This window comes from Mobula birostris, chromosome 23, assembly GCF_030028105.1.
Source record: "Mobula birostris isolate sMobBir1 chromosome 23, sMobBir1.hap1, whole genome shotgun sequence".
Lineage (NCBI taxonomy): Eukaryota > Metazoa > Chordata > Chondrichthyes > Myliobatiformes > Myliobatidae > Mobula > Mobula birostris.
The window spans coordinates 39,706,009-39,721,864 of NC_092392.1; positions in this window are offsets into that span (position 1 = coordinate 39,706,009).

Sequence of the window (15,856 nt, forward strand, 5' to 3'; positions counted from 1 at the left end):
GACTGAATGCAACAACATGAACGTAGAAGGCCAGGTACAAATTGTCTATTTAATGGAGTCTTTTTTTAAAATTATGAATGAAATTTATTTTGATATATAAAATACCTTGACCCCATAGCTGCCCTTGACTGTTCACACTGTTTCAATCCATGTTTCAATCTTTGTTAGAAATTGCAGGGTCCGCTCAGGCGCACCTGAAGCGGTGAAGACAGGCTGCCCTGAAGGAGTGTTGGGCCAAAGGGTGTGTACGATGAACCAGCAATGCGCAGAGCAAAGGGACAACTTATCAAGAAATGTGTAAGTGTTGACGTTTTGGAGTGAAGATGCAGCATCAGAACTAAGAGTGGAGAGGGAAGACAGCCAGGATAAAGAGCAGAGGTGGAATGTGGACCGATGATGAGAAGGGGCCATGGCCAGATAGGGAGGAGAGGGTTGGAGTTGGGAGACAGGCAGGTGAGAGGTAATTGGAAGCAGACAAGGGAAAAATAAATATAAGGGTGCAGCTGGAGCCAGTTTGTGGGGGGGGGGGAGGGGAGGGTTCGGGTGGAGGGCAATGGTGGAAACATCAAGAAAGTTGATAAGTGGAGACACAAAGTTACCAGTGCAGGAATCGGATAAGAAAGAAAGGTGATAATACATCACTTCCAGGGAGTGATGAATGGAGAATGGCTAGTTGAAGAGATTGTGGAGGCATTAATAGTGATCTTTCAAGAATCACTAGATTCTGGAAAAGTTTCAGAGAACTGGAAAATTGCAAAAGTCACTGCACTTCCTAAGACAGGAGTGAGGAAAAAGAATGGAAATTATAGGTCAAATATCCTGACTTTGGTGGTTGGGAAGATGTTGGGAGTCCATTATTAAGGATGAGATTTCAGGGTACATGGAGACACATGATAAAATAGGCCAAAGTCAGCATGGTTTCCTTAAAGAGAAATTTTGTTTGACAAATCTGTTGAAATTCTTTGAGGAAATAACAAGCAGGATGGACAAAGGAGAGTCAGTGGATGTTGTTTACTTGGATTTTCAGAAGGCCTTTGCAAAGTGCCACATATAAGGCTGCTTAACAAGACCCATGGATTTACAGGAAAGATACTAGCATGGATAGAAGATTGGCTAACTGGCAGTAGGCAGAGAGTGGGATTAAAGCACACCTTTTCTGATTGGCGGACAGTGGCTAGTAATGCGCCACAGGGGTTGGGGGTAGGGACAGCTTCTTTTCACAATATTTAGATGATGGAATTGATGGCTTTGTGGCCAAGTTTACAGTTGATATGAAGACAAGTGGAAGGGCAGGTAGTGTTGAAGAAGAAGGGAATCTGCAGAAGGGTTTAGATTGATAAGGCGAGTGGTCAAAAAAGTGGCAGATAGAATATAGTGTAGGGAAGTGGTTAGAAACATAGAAAACCTACAGCACAATACAGGCCCTTCGACCCACAATGCTGTGCCGAACACATACTTACTTTAGAAGTTACCTAGGGTTAACCATAGCCCTGTATTTTTCGAAGCTCCATGTAGCTATCCAGGAGTCTCTTATCATATCCACCTCCACCACCATCACCATCACCAGCAGCCCATTCCACGCACTCACCACTCTCTGCATAAAAAAACTTACCCCGACATCGCCTCTGTACCTACTTCCAAGCACCTTAAAATTGACAGTACATCAACTAGAATTTGAATTGCTTATTAGTTTCACATGTACCAAGGTTAGTTTCACATGTGGTTGGTCATGCAGTTTGATAGGAGGAATAAAGGCACAAGCTATTTTATAGGACTAGAATACAAAAGAAAAGTTATAATGCTGAGGCTTTATAAATCATTGGTCAGACGGCACTTGGAGGATCGTGAGCAGTTTTGTGCCCCTTACCTAAGGTAGGATGTGGTGGCATTGGAGAGGGTCCAGAGGTGGTTCCCGAGAATAATTCCAGGAATGAACAGATCAATGTATGAGGAGTGTTTGATGATCTGGGCCTTTACTCATTCGTTGGAGTTTAGAAAAATAAGGGGAATCTCACTGAAATTTATTAAATATTGAAAGGCCTGGAAAGAGTGGGCATGAAGAGGGTGTTTCCAATAGTCGAGGACCTGAGGACACAGCCTCAGAATACAAGAACATCCCTTTAGAACAGAGATGAGGAAAAATTTCATTAGCCAGAGGCTGCCACAGATGGCAGAGGTTGACAAGTTCTTGATTAGTAAGGGCATCAAAGATTACAGGGAGAAGGCAGAAGAATGGGTTTGAGAGGCATAATAAATCAGTCTTAATGGGCAGAATGGCTTAATCCTGCTATGTTTTGTTGGCCAGAAAGAATGTCAATCTACAAGTCAGTGAATTCAAATGAATCAAGGACGGTGGAAGCAGTCTTTGTTCTTGCCGCATGCTTGGAGATGGAGGCTGACATTTTGTGAAGACACACTATTCTCCATTTTGTGAGTTTGACATGCTTTTCAATGTTTTAAAGAAGACACAATGATTCTTCAGGTAATTTGCTGGACTAGAGATAATTTCCAAATAAGAAGATATTTGTGAGATGTTCTTTGGTTGACTATAACATGCAGGTTTGTGAATGTTGGGGTTGATGCCTGCCTGAATTGATTCGAGTTCATTGCTGAATGAGAACAAAGAGCCATAAATTATCAACTGTTACTTGATGGGAAGAGGGCAATAAACTGATGCTGGCTTGGAGCAGAGCCAATAACAAGGTGTTAAAGGACAGACACGTGACCTGTGGCCAATGACACTGGAATGCAATATTGAATTGATAAGGAATGTTTTGTGTGTGCTGGTAGTGATAACTTCGAAGAATAACCATCGCAGATACAAGCGTAAGCAACCCTGCATGAAACATGTTGCCAGTGAATTGGGACAATGAGGAACGCCGGGCCAGCGTAAACTCCTTTGCCCGGGTAATATCTTTGCTATTCTTTGGCTATTCAGGAGAGTCAGGGATACTTAGCGAGTGTGCACACAAGGTATTTAGTGTATGAATTCACGTACCTGTTAGTTTAAACAATAAAGGTACTTGTCAGAAAATACAGATCTGGAGGACCGCCCCTGTCTGCAAATGGAGTAGCAGTATTTTTGTGCTGCTCTTAGTTTCCTTTCTCTCCCCCTAGTTTAAGCTTTGAATTTAAAATTTTTACTTGCTGATTCTTGAGGGGGATCAATATGTCTCTGTCTACAAGAAGTGGGAAGAATTTATTTGAACCTAGTGATAAAGGTAATGGGAAAGGAAAGGTGCAAAAGTAAAGATCTGATGAAATGCCATCGTGGGCTGAAGATATCGTTCGGACACTGAATTCAATTAAGGATCAGAATGGATCAATTAAAGACCAACTGGAAAAGAATAGTAATGAAATGAAGTCATTTCTGGGAAAACTTAAAGACCTGGAAACTCAAGTTATTTCACACGAAGAGGAATTGAATATAACTGAGCAAAAGTTGTCTGAAGCTACAACTCGTTTGGAAAGATATCAAAATGAGATTATAGACCTGGAAACTAGGTCTCACCGAAGGAATATATGAACTGTTGGGCTGTAAGAAGGAGCTGAAGATGGAGATCTAACGGCTTACTTTGGTAAGCTTTTCCACACTTTATTTCCTACCATTCTGTCAAAGCCGCCTGCTATAGAAAGGGCACACAGGGCGTTTATCTCGAAATTGAAGGATTCTAGTAAACCAAGATCTGTTCTGGTTTGCTTTCATCACTTTAAAATTAAAGATCAGATAATGCGACAGGCAAGAAAACAGAGAGTTTTTAGATTTATGGAATCTGAGCTCCGCTTTTACGAAGATTATCCAAGAGAGATAATGGAACAAAGATCAAAACTTGCCCTGGTAATGAAACAAGCATATGATAAAAAAACTTTTTCCGTCTTTGAGGTACCCGACAAGAATTAAAATTTTTCCTGCTAATTCTCCTCCTCGTACTTTTTTTGATCCAAAAGCTGCACTGGACTTTGTTCAGACTATACCCGCTGCTGTTACCAATGCCGCTGTTGAATGATCTATCTGAAAGGCTGTTTGGCTATCTGTATATTATTTGCATTTTGGAAAGAAGATTTATGAAGGTCATTTGTATACTTCATTGAGAGACTAATTAAAGAAGACAAGGAGAGTTGTTCATCATTGCATATTGTTGGTTTTCCTTTGGAAAGGTTTATGGCTTAAGTATCTGTCTAAATGATCTCTGAAATTCTACGACTGAGAGAAGAAGATAAGGGGATTTGTTCCTTTAATTTAATACTTGGTTTGTTTCTTTTTTTTTAATTAGCTAATTGGTAATTTTTCCTACTAATAGGGCTTTTTATATATTTTTTCTGTTTTATTATAACATTTTACAATTGAATTTAAAGCTTTTTTAGGGAATTAATATTAAACTTGAAGATGGTGCTGGTTTTTCTCTTGAAGAGATAATATTATTTTGGTTCTTGTTTATTAGTCGATGGAATGTAAATACCTTTTTTTGCTGAGACTTTATTGTCTTTTTTCCACAAGGTCACTCTACTTTTTTACTAACTGGGTGGAGGGAAAGAAACCACAGACAGGGCAGTCTGTGGCTTTGAATTCTATCGTAGATCACTTGCCTTTTTCAGGTTTCCGGGTGTGGGTGGGTGGGTTTAGAGTTGGGAGTATTTTCCCATTGGGTGGTTCCGGAGCATGCGTGTTTTTTATCTGGTTATATTCTTCATCACCGCCATCCTGTATTGGTATGTGCTCTGTGCATGTATAAAGTAGAATAAAATTATAGTATGGTATTTAAACGGATTAATATAATAAGTTGGAATGTACGTGGTTGGAATCATCCTATTAAACAAAAAAAAACTTTTAAAATTATTAACCGATTCCAACCTGATATAATTTTTGCTCAAGAGACACATATCAGGGCGGGAGATCAAAATAGATTTTTTAGATGGTGGAATGGCTTGCAATTCCACTCTACTTCTCAGAGTAAAACAAAAGGCGTGGCTATTTTTATTAAACCTAATATATTTATTCAAAAGGATATTGAATCAGATTCTAATGGTAGATTTTTAATTGTTAAAGGAACAATCTGTAACAGAAAAGTTGTTTTGGTTAATTTGTATGGTCCTAACTTAGATGACACTTTTTTTTAAAAAGGTATTTGCTTTACTGCCTGATTTAAATGAATATATGCTGATAATGGGTGGGGATTTTAAATGCTGCCTAAATCCTATGATTGATAAGAGCTCAACCAATCAGTGACTTCCAAATCAATCCACGTTATTTATTAATTCCTTTTTGATTGATTTTGGATTGATTGATTTGTGAAGGTATCTCCATCCTGATAATAGAGAAAATTCTTTCTTCCCACATGTTTATAAAAAATATTCGAGGATCGATAATATTATAATCGATCCCCGCTTCTTGCCTAGTGTTAAAACTTGCGAAAATGACGCTATTGCTATATCTGATCATGTGCCTCTGAGTTTGTCTTTTGAATTTGATGATGTCATTCTTGCCTGCCCACCTTGGCGCATGTCTCAGACATTATTGCAAAACTCTGACTTTGTCAGTTTCATTGAAATCCAGATAAAAGAATTTTTTCTTTTTAATGATTTAGGGGGTACGTCTAAATTAGTTATATAGGATACATTTAAAGCATTTTTACGTGGTCAGATTATTTCTTATTCAGCTAAACTTAAAAAACAAACTAAGGCAGAATTAGATAGAATTTCAAAACAAATTAAAGATTTAGATAATATCTATGTAATCTCCCCCAACACTGATTTATTTAAACAAAGGGTGGAACTTCAATCACAATATAACCTGTTATTAACTCATCCCATTGAAGGATATTTGCTTAAGTTAAAGAGCCAATTTTATATGTTTGGAGATAAAAATAATAAACTGCTTGCATCTCAATAACAAATGGCTGCAGCCAAAAGGCAAATCATGAAAATTCGTAGGAAAGATGGTACCTTAGCTCAGGAAAATAAAGAAATTAATAAGATTTTTCAAGATTTTTATGCTGAGCTTTATAAATCTCAATGTCCGTTAGATTCCTCTGAAATGAATGCTTTTTTACAAAAGATTGTTTTTCCTAAAATCTCGGCTGAGGATCAAAAAACTCTCGATGCTCAGATTACTGAAGCCGAAATTCATAAAGCTATTTTTTCAATGCAGTTTGGTAAATCCCCAGGACTTGATGGCTATCCTGTAGAATTTTATAAAAAATTTGGGAAGTTGCTTTCTCCGTATATGTTGGAAATGTTTAAGGATTCTCTTGTGAAAGGTGACTTACCCTCTACTTTTTATGAGGCTTCTATTTCTTTAATTCTTAAAAAAGATAAAGATCCTACTGACTGTCCTTTATATAGACCTATTTCATTACTGAATGTCGACGCTAAGATTTTGTCAAAGATAATGGCCAATCGCTTGGAGAATATTTTGGGTAAAATTATTTTTAAAGATCAAACAGGCTTTATAAAGGGTCACTATTCTTTCTCAAGTGTTCGGAGACTATTTAATATTATATATTCATCCTCTTTTAAAACTCCACAATGTGTTGTATCTTTGGATGCTGAAAAAGCATTTTAGAGAAATTTGGCTTTGGTGCTAATTTTAATAATTGGATTAAAATGATATATAAAGCCCCTATTGCTACTGTTGTCACTAACAATTGTTGGTCTCCTTTTTTTCAGCTTTCACTGGGGACAAAGCAAGGCTGTCCATTAAGTCCTTTGTTGTTTAATTTAATATTAGAATTGCCATTGCTCTTCCTGAGGCTAAAAATATCTATGGGAATTTTGTGAATGAGACCATGCATAAGGTCTCTCTTTACATTGATGATTTATTGGTTTATATATCTAACCCTGACGAATCCATTCCTGCCTTGCTAAAATTATTTAATGAATTTGGAGGTTTTTCAGGATATAAAATAAATTTTAATAAAAGTGAATTGTTTCCTATAAATGATTTTGTCTCTACATATGATAATACTCCTTTTAAAGTTACAGACTCTTTTAGATATCTAGGTATTATAATTACTAAAAAATGTAAGAATCTTTATAAAGCCAATTTTGTTCCCTTAGTAGACTCTATGAAGTATTTATTTAGTAGATGGAGCCCACTTACATTTTCACTTGTTGGTCGTATTCATATAATTAAAATGATGATTTTACCAAAATTTTTATATTTATTTCAGAATATTCCTGTTTTTTTGACTAGGAAGTTTTTTGATTGGATTGATTCTTTTATTTTATCTTTTATTTGGAATAATAAAAGACCAAGAATTAGTAAATGTCATTTACAAAAATTGAAAAAGGATGGAGGTCTTGTTTTGCCTAATCTAAGAATGTACTATTGGGCTGTTAATGTGCGATATATGTCTTTTTGGTTATACTGGGTTGATAAGAATGATCGGCCAATTTGGGTAGACCTGGAACTGAAAGTTGTAAAACAGTTTTATTTAACCTCGTTATTGGGAGCTCCTTTACCTATGCAATTAGTTAAAGTTGTTAATTTAAACCTATATCTTGTGATTAAGTATTCTCTACAAATTTGGCTCCAATTCCGCAATTTTTTTAATCTTAAAAAATTTAAACTTTGTAGTTTAATTTACCAAAATTACTTTTTTAAGCCTTCTTTGAGTGATCCAATTTTTTTACTTTGTAAAAATAAAGGTATTAATTCTTTTTTGGATTTATTTAAAGAAGATAGATTGATGTCTTTTGAACAATTAATTGATAAATATTCTCTTTCATACCCACACTTTCTGCAATACCTTCAAGTTAGACATTTTTTACAAAAATATTTAAGTAATTTTCCTTACATATTGGAGGCTGACTTGTTAGATACTATTATGAGTATGAAACCTTTGATTAAGGGTTCTATTGGAAGAATTTATAATTTATTATTACAATGAGATAAGCGTCCTTTATCTAAGATTAAACAGGATTGGGAAAAGGAACTTAATTTGACTTTTATGACGGAGGATTGGATGCGGATATTGAAGTTGGTTAACTCTTCTTCAATTTGTGCTAGCCATTCATTGATTCAATTTAAAATTGTACATCGTTATCATTTGACAAAGGAGAGACTTTCTAAAATCTTTTCCAATGTTGATAGTCATTGTGATAGATGTAAAACTGAGATAGCTACACTGACACATATGTTTTGGTCTTGTTCTATATTGGAACAGTTCTGGAAGTCGTTTTTTTCAACAATTTCTAAAGCACCTAAAATTAATTTACAACCTAATAAATTAACTGTGCTTTTTGGAATAATTCCTCAAAATATTCATGGTATTTCTGTGTCTGACCAACATGTTATTGCATTTGTTACATTGATAGCTAGGAGGGCCATTTTGTTGAAGTGGAAGGATACATCAGCTCCCACTTTGTCACAATGGTCCTCTCAAGTGATGCTATGTCTTAGTTTGGAGAAAATTAGAAGTCGAACCTTTGAACCTTTATTTGATTTTGAGAAAAGATGGAGCTCATTTGCTCGTTATTATCATTTGAGTTAATTGATATAATTTTCCACAATCTAATTGTAAATTTTTTAGTATATTTTCTTTTCTTGCTGGCGGTTTGATGTTTATTTTTAGAAGCTTTTTGTATGACACACGACTCTGGGGTTGTACACCAAATGGGTTCTTTTTTTTTCTCTCACTTTTCTGCTTAGGTGGTTTTTTTTGTTATCACAAAATTTTTTTTCAATCTTTAAGATAATGTTTTTTCTGAGGCATTGTAAGTGTTGTTACTTCAATGTACTCATGTTATTTTTCCTGTATAACAATAAAAAGATTTGAAAAGAAAGAAAGAAAATACAGATCTCTCTGTGCCTCACTAATTGTTATAAGTAGTTTTTTTTTTACAAGTTTTATGAAGGGAATGAAAATGGGAGGACTGGAGGTGGATTGGAAGGAAAGAGAAGGGAGGGGGTGAGGATTACCTGAAATTGGAAAAATCAGCATTCATACAAGATGATGAACTTGAAAGGTCTCAGCCTGTAATGGCAATCGTTTATTCCTCTCCATAGGTGCTGCCTGACCTGCTGAGTGCCTTGAGCACTTTGTGTGTGTGTGTTGCTCAATGTTCATATGTTTGGATTTTAGACTACCCAGGCAGAATATAAGGTGTTGCTCTTCAAGTTTGAATTAGGCCTAATTTTGGTAGTGAAGAAAGACAAGGAAGGTGGGATTGGGAAGGGGAGTTGAAACAATATGTAACCAGCTTGGGATACCAATCGAGGACAAAGTGTGGGTACTTTGCAAATTGCTCACCTAGTCTGTGTTTGGTCTCACCAAAGAGAAGGTACATTAGGAACACTGAATGCAATATTTATTGAGATATAACGTAGTTCTTCCAGCCCTTCAAGCCATGTTCCCCAGCAATCACTCATTTAATCCTAGCCTAACCACAGGACAATTTATAATGACCAGTCAACCCACCAACCAGTACGTTTTTGGACTGTGGGAGGAAACCAGAGCACCAGGAGGAAATGGGAACGGTCACGGCGAGAACATACAAACTCCTTACAGGCAGCGGCGGGAATAGATGAAGATGTACAAAGAAATTTTTGCCTCAGCTGAAAGGATCCATGGGATGGTGATGAGAGAAGAAGCACTGGAAATGGATAGGGACAGGAAAATATGGCTAGTTTTTGGATCTTGCTGCATCTGATGAAAACTAGAGCTGTGCTCTTTCCAGAGTTTAGTCAGGGAACACTTAAGGCAACAGTAAAAATTTGGAGATCTTCAAACAGAAATAAATGCTAGGGCCATTTCCATACTTCCTCACAACAGAGCAGGAGGTCATTCTGCCCTTTGGATCTGAGAATTCCTATTCCCCAACTTATTTCTCTGCAACCTCTTCTTCCCGAATTTCCATCAGCTTCCTACTACCCAGGATTCACCATTCATAAAATTCTTCCCAAGTCTAATAACTTTTTAATACCCAATGGTTAAAAGATATGGGGAAAGACATCTAGAGTTTGGTCACAAATCTGCCTAATGAATAACGAAACAGATTCAAGGGGCTCAATGGCCATTTCTGTTCCTTCCACTTGAATTTTTTTAAAATTGATTATCGTACAGTGAGGAATAGGGCCTTTGAGCTGCACTGCCCAGCAGTCCCCTGATTTATCCTTGCCCAACCACAGGGCAAGTTATGATGACCAATTAACCTACCAACCAGTAGATCTTTGGACTGTGGGAGGAAACTGGAGCACCCGGAGGAACCCATGCAGTCACTGGGAGAATATACAAACTCCTGACAGGCAGCGTTGGAAATTGTACCCTGGTTAATGGTACTGTAAGTGGTACATTGTGCTAATCACTACATTACAGTCACGGCCACTTATATTCATAATGCTTCATTTTATGTAATGAATGGGTTATCGTATGAGGGGCATTTGATGGCTCTGGGCCTGTACTCGCTGGAATTCAGAGGGGAACTCATTAAAACCTATAGAATGTCAAAGGGCCTAGATCAAGGATTCCAAACATTTTTTATGTCATGAACAAATAAAATTAAGCAAGGGATTCATGGACCCTAGGTTGGAAACCCCTGTCCAAGATAGAGTGGCTGCGGTGAGGATGTTTTCTATAGTTGGGAAGTTTAAGACCAGCGGGTACAGCCTCAGAATAGAGACGTCCATTTAATACAGAGGTGAGGAGGAATTTCTTTAGTTAGTCAGAGGGTGGTGAATCTCCGGAATTTGTTGCTATAGGCATCTCTGGGGGCTAGGGCATTGGGTGTACGGAGGACGAGGTTGATAGGTTCTTGATTATTCGGGCTATGAAAGGTTATGGGGAGAAAGGAGAATGGGTTGAATGGGAAAATAGATCAGCCAAGATGAAATGCCAGATCAGACTTGATAGGACAAATTTGGTTTATTTATAAAATAACTGCTTTATTGATTATTACAGAATGTCTCTATGGTGCTTCCCCCTCCTTCCCTGCTCCCTTCACCTTTTCCCAACCATGATTCTCCTTTCCCTGTCTCCTTCCCATTCTCAGTTCACAATAGACTCATATCATAATTAGATTTATCATCTCTCAAATGTCATTTTTTGCAGCAAAAATATAGTGCAATACATAAAATTACAAGTGTACAAAAGTGTTATGCACCCTAGCTATATATATGTGCCTAAGACATTTGCACAATACTGTGTGTCTTATGGTCTGTTTTATTTTGCTACTGACCTAGTACCATTCAGTGGTTAGATGCCCTGCTTGTCTAACCCGTCCTTATTGTTAATCAGCCCATTTCTAGTATTGAAAAGTAAAAATTTCTCTGAAATGTTTCTAACCAAGGATTTACATCTTTCCTTAATTAATGGGACCAGTATTGTACATAGTACTCCAGAAATGGTTTCACCAGCACCCATTCTAACTTAAGTATAACCTCCCTACATTTGTTTTCAGTTTCACAAGCAATAACAATATTAGCTTTTATATTGCCTGTGCCCTAACACCTTCAGTCATGCACTAGGCCATGGAGATCTCTTCAATCCATTGTTTAGATAATGTGCTTCTTCCTGTCAAAATTAAGAGATTCACTTTTTTCTCCAATTGTACTCATTGACCATATCATTATCTACTTCAATTTTTTCCAGCCCACCAGATCCTTGCTAACCTTTTGCCCATACGCACTGTTCACATTTGCCTAAACTGGGTCATGTTGTTCTCTGCTTTGCCTTTCAGGTACCAATCTAAATGCCTCTTAAAGGTAATGATTGTATCCAATTCCATATCTTCCAACAGATATCAAAAACTCCGGGTATACATTTCCCCTTTAACTTTAAATCTATGCCCTCTTAGTTTTGATGTCCCTCTCATGGGAAAAATGATTTTGACCGTCTACCACAGCCATGCCTCTCATAATTTTATGTGTTGTGATGTTGACTGATGTTGAAAGCAGTCAACAATGACTCCAACTACTCAAGAATTTTGTTTTCAGGCTCGATATAAAATGCAGGCAATATAACTAAATGTTTTAATTCATTTTATCAAATGTTGTAAATTACATTATGGTCTTTGAATTACTTTTCATTTCTACTTTGGCAAATGCAGCATTAGTTAATTTTTGCTTAGTTTTTTAAAAAAAGCTTAATTTATTGGTTTGAAATTGATGAAATTAAATTGAATCTACATGACCAGCAACAGTCAACCAAAAACAAAATGAATTGTAATTACAAATCAGTGAGATAGTAGCATTAAAGTGAAAATCTAATATAGCTCACTCTTAAGACAGGCTTTCACTAACAATTTCAATAGCCAAAGTGAGCCACTAATTCAGCCAGAATAGTAAATGAAAGATTCAATGGATTATTTCCAACACACCTATTTACCCTTAATTTCACAGTTTGAAATGAAGTAAAATAAATCTTCAAAATTCTAATATTTTTACCAAAAGAATGCAAACACAAGCAGTGATTCAAGCTATTAAAATGTTTGTTTATTCGATAGTCAATTCCAATGCAAATTGGTTTATATTGCACTTGGAATGTAGCAGTGGTGAAACACTATTTTTGAATTTTAAAACTGCTTAACTTTTTTTATTATTAAAAAAAGCTTCACAATATCTGTGCATTCCAGACATGTAGTAAGAAATAGGTTGGAGATGTGGTTCGAACCAAGACAAAAGTGATTGAGGCTGGAGTCAAACTGCTACTGTTAATAGACTGTGACGTTGGACACTGAAAGAAACAATTTTCTAAAAGATTTTAAAATGTATAATGCACAGATAGAGAATACATAGGTTACAAATTGAAGTAGAATTGATCAAAAGGTCATTGATTCATGACGAATTTGTGTTGATCAAATAAGTCAAATTCCATTTTTATTACATGGGAATTTCCAGAATTTCAAACGTGGTTTTCAAGTCTGCAGTCCACACTGCCCATGTTCCTCTGAAAACCACACATTCAAAGCTTTAATAAGAAATGGTTTCTCTAACTGAAGGTTCTGTAGAGGATAAGGTTTAATATAAATGCTAAAAATCAGGTTTTAATTGAGAAACTAATGAGAAAGTTATACTGATGGTAACACTAAATAGAAATATAATGGGCAGTATTCAGCCAGAATAAGTGCATCAAATCTAATTTGGGCTTGTGCAGGGTAGAATATGTGCCAGAAAGTGAGAAACTTATTCAATACCCTCCATCTTTTCCAACCCCCTTAACTCACTGATCTGACAGTTGTTTGTTTATATGTTTTGAAAAGCATGTAAGTGAGGCCGAATGCCTCCAAGAGGGACAAAGAACACATTTTCAGAAAATCTGCACTTACATCTTACACTGCTGTTTTATAACCTAGTATTATTTGTAAAGTACCAGAATCCCAACTTTAATTGGAAACCACGCAATACTAATCATATTTTCCACAGTAAAATATAAAGTTCATTTTGTTCAGTAACTCACCCCAGCCCACCAACTAAGTAAAAGATTTTCTAACTCCTCACTTCAAGATGGAGATAATGTTGGATGGTAAATGTTCACTTGGTAAACACCTGACCATAAATATAATTAAGGTCCCCTGTGTTTTCCCAAAGTCATACTTCAAATTGTATCTTACTTGTATGTCTTTCCACTTTTGTCATTCATTATATTGGTTTGAGATTGCTAACAGTGATGAATTATGAGCTTTCTCGCCTCAAGGTCCATATCTTTTAATGGCTGAGATGATAGCATCTAAACTAATTTTATAAAAGCTTGTTAAAAGTAAGAGGTCAGGCATGCTTTTGGTTTATCTTGTACAATCTCAGATCATCAAAAAACATTTTACAACTAATGGATGTACTCAATGTTGTATTGTAAAAACAATGATCAGTTTGCACACATAGAGCTCCCACAGACAGCAAGATGATAATAACAAATTTTTTTTATTCACTAAAGTTCAATCATTGGTCAATTCACCAGAAATAACTGAACACTTCTTCAATCATTCAGTGAACCTTTTGCGTTCATCCAATCAATGCCAAGACCTTGGTTTATTGTGTCATTTGAAATGCAGCCGCTCAAATGGTGCACCACCCTGATTGTTCTGCAAGGGGTATTAGCCTAGCTTCTGGAGCAAAGCTGACCTTGAAGAAAAAGATTATTAATGTACAGTACTTGTAAAATTCTCCCTATTATTTAAATTAGAAATAATTGTGACTTACTGTTGTTCCTTTCCATGCCTTGTGGTACATCAGGCAGCAACCTTGCTGTTTCTTTGGCATTTTGTTTTTTTTGACAAAGCTGAGTTGCTAGCTTGACGCTCAACCCAGCACGCACAGATGGAAATCATGCAAGGAACCAGCCGGATTTGAACCCAGGACCACTCGCCTCGAAGTTTGGTTTGGATGCCACTACACCACTGGCTGGCTAGTTGTGACTTATAATTTTGGATAATTATTGAACATAAAGGCTTTTCCTCCAAATTTAAAGTGTTCGCGGTTTCCAACTCCTGTAATTAGCAACCAGATATATTTTCTGGATGGTTCTTAAATTAAGTCATTATTAACATTGTAATTTGGGATTAGTCATATTGTTTTGAACACTCCACTGTTAAGCTGTGTGAGTGAACAAGAATAAAACTGTACAATGGTTAAGTTTTTAGGCATCCAAATGTCTCCAGATCACCTCTCCAGACTAGTTTAAATTTCAAAGGTTCCATGTGGGAATTAAATTCAGTTAATGAAATAAACCTCAACACATCTGTTAGTAATGGATGACTGTAAAATTGTTATTTTAAGTGGTTCATTGATGTCTTTTAAATCTTAGCCCAGTCTGCCTCTACACAAGTCCAGACTCTCAGCAATATGGAATACTGTAATCTTACGCATCAAACATATGATCTAGCAAGCCACACATCAAGGGACCATTGAAGACGGGCATAAAATGTCAGCAGCACTCATTTTGTGAATTAATAAACATAAAAACAAAATCAGTAAAACCACAAAGATTTATAGACTGCTGCTTTACACCTATTTGTAATTCCAATTTTAAAAAACACCAAGCTATTAAAGAACTCAATTATTTATTTTAAATACATTTAATCCTACTTAAAACCATAAAAATATAGCTATACAGCAGTGATGTGAATTATAGAATCATTTATGTACCTATCTGCCTGGAGCAGAATGTCACATCACATCTCAATATGATGTGAACTTTAATTAATGTATTACCACCAGAACTATCTTTCTGAGAGCTTTGTTCAGGCACTCAGACTCTGTAGAAACAGTTCTCAGCTTTAGGTCTGCCGTATGGAAGAACTGGAGCATTTATTTTTTCAATGAAGTAGCCAACAGAAACATTCACAGGAAATGATACCTTGGTTTGGAATTGCTTAGCTAAATGTTCACATTATTGGTATTAATGGTCAATTGGAATTCTTTATCCCTTGTCTGGTGTATCCAAGGTAGAGGCTACTTGTATGTGGATCTTAGTGAAAGCCACATTAATTGAAGGCAAATGGAAAGTATTAACATGCCCAATGAACTTCCATTAAAGTAATATCTTCGTTGCAAAATGATTCTGGAGGGCAAGCCGATAATATTAAATTTTCTCAACTCAAATGAATTTTGATAATAACATTTCTGAAGCAATCTGAATATTTCTAGATCCTCAGCTGATTCAGCTGCTTATGCCTGTGCCAGTAAAATTGACCATGATTCACATTAAGTAAATGATTAGCTTAATATCTGATATTGGAAATTTATGCAGAACCACAATCTCATAATGCTATGCCCGATTGACTAACTATAAAGCCTAGTTATCAGCTTTTTGACAAATAAGCTACAGTACACAGAGAATGAATGAAGGGATGAAATTTGCAATTTGGTTATATTTACCTTTCAGCTCCTATCTATTTATTAAAATAACATCAAATACAATTG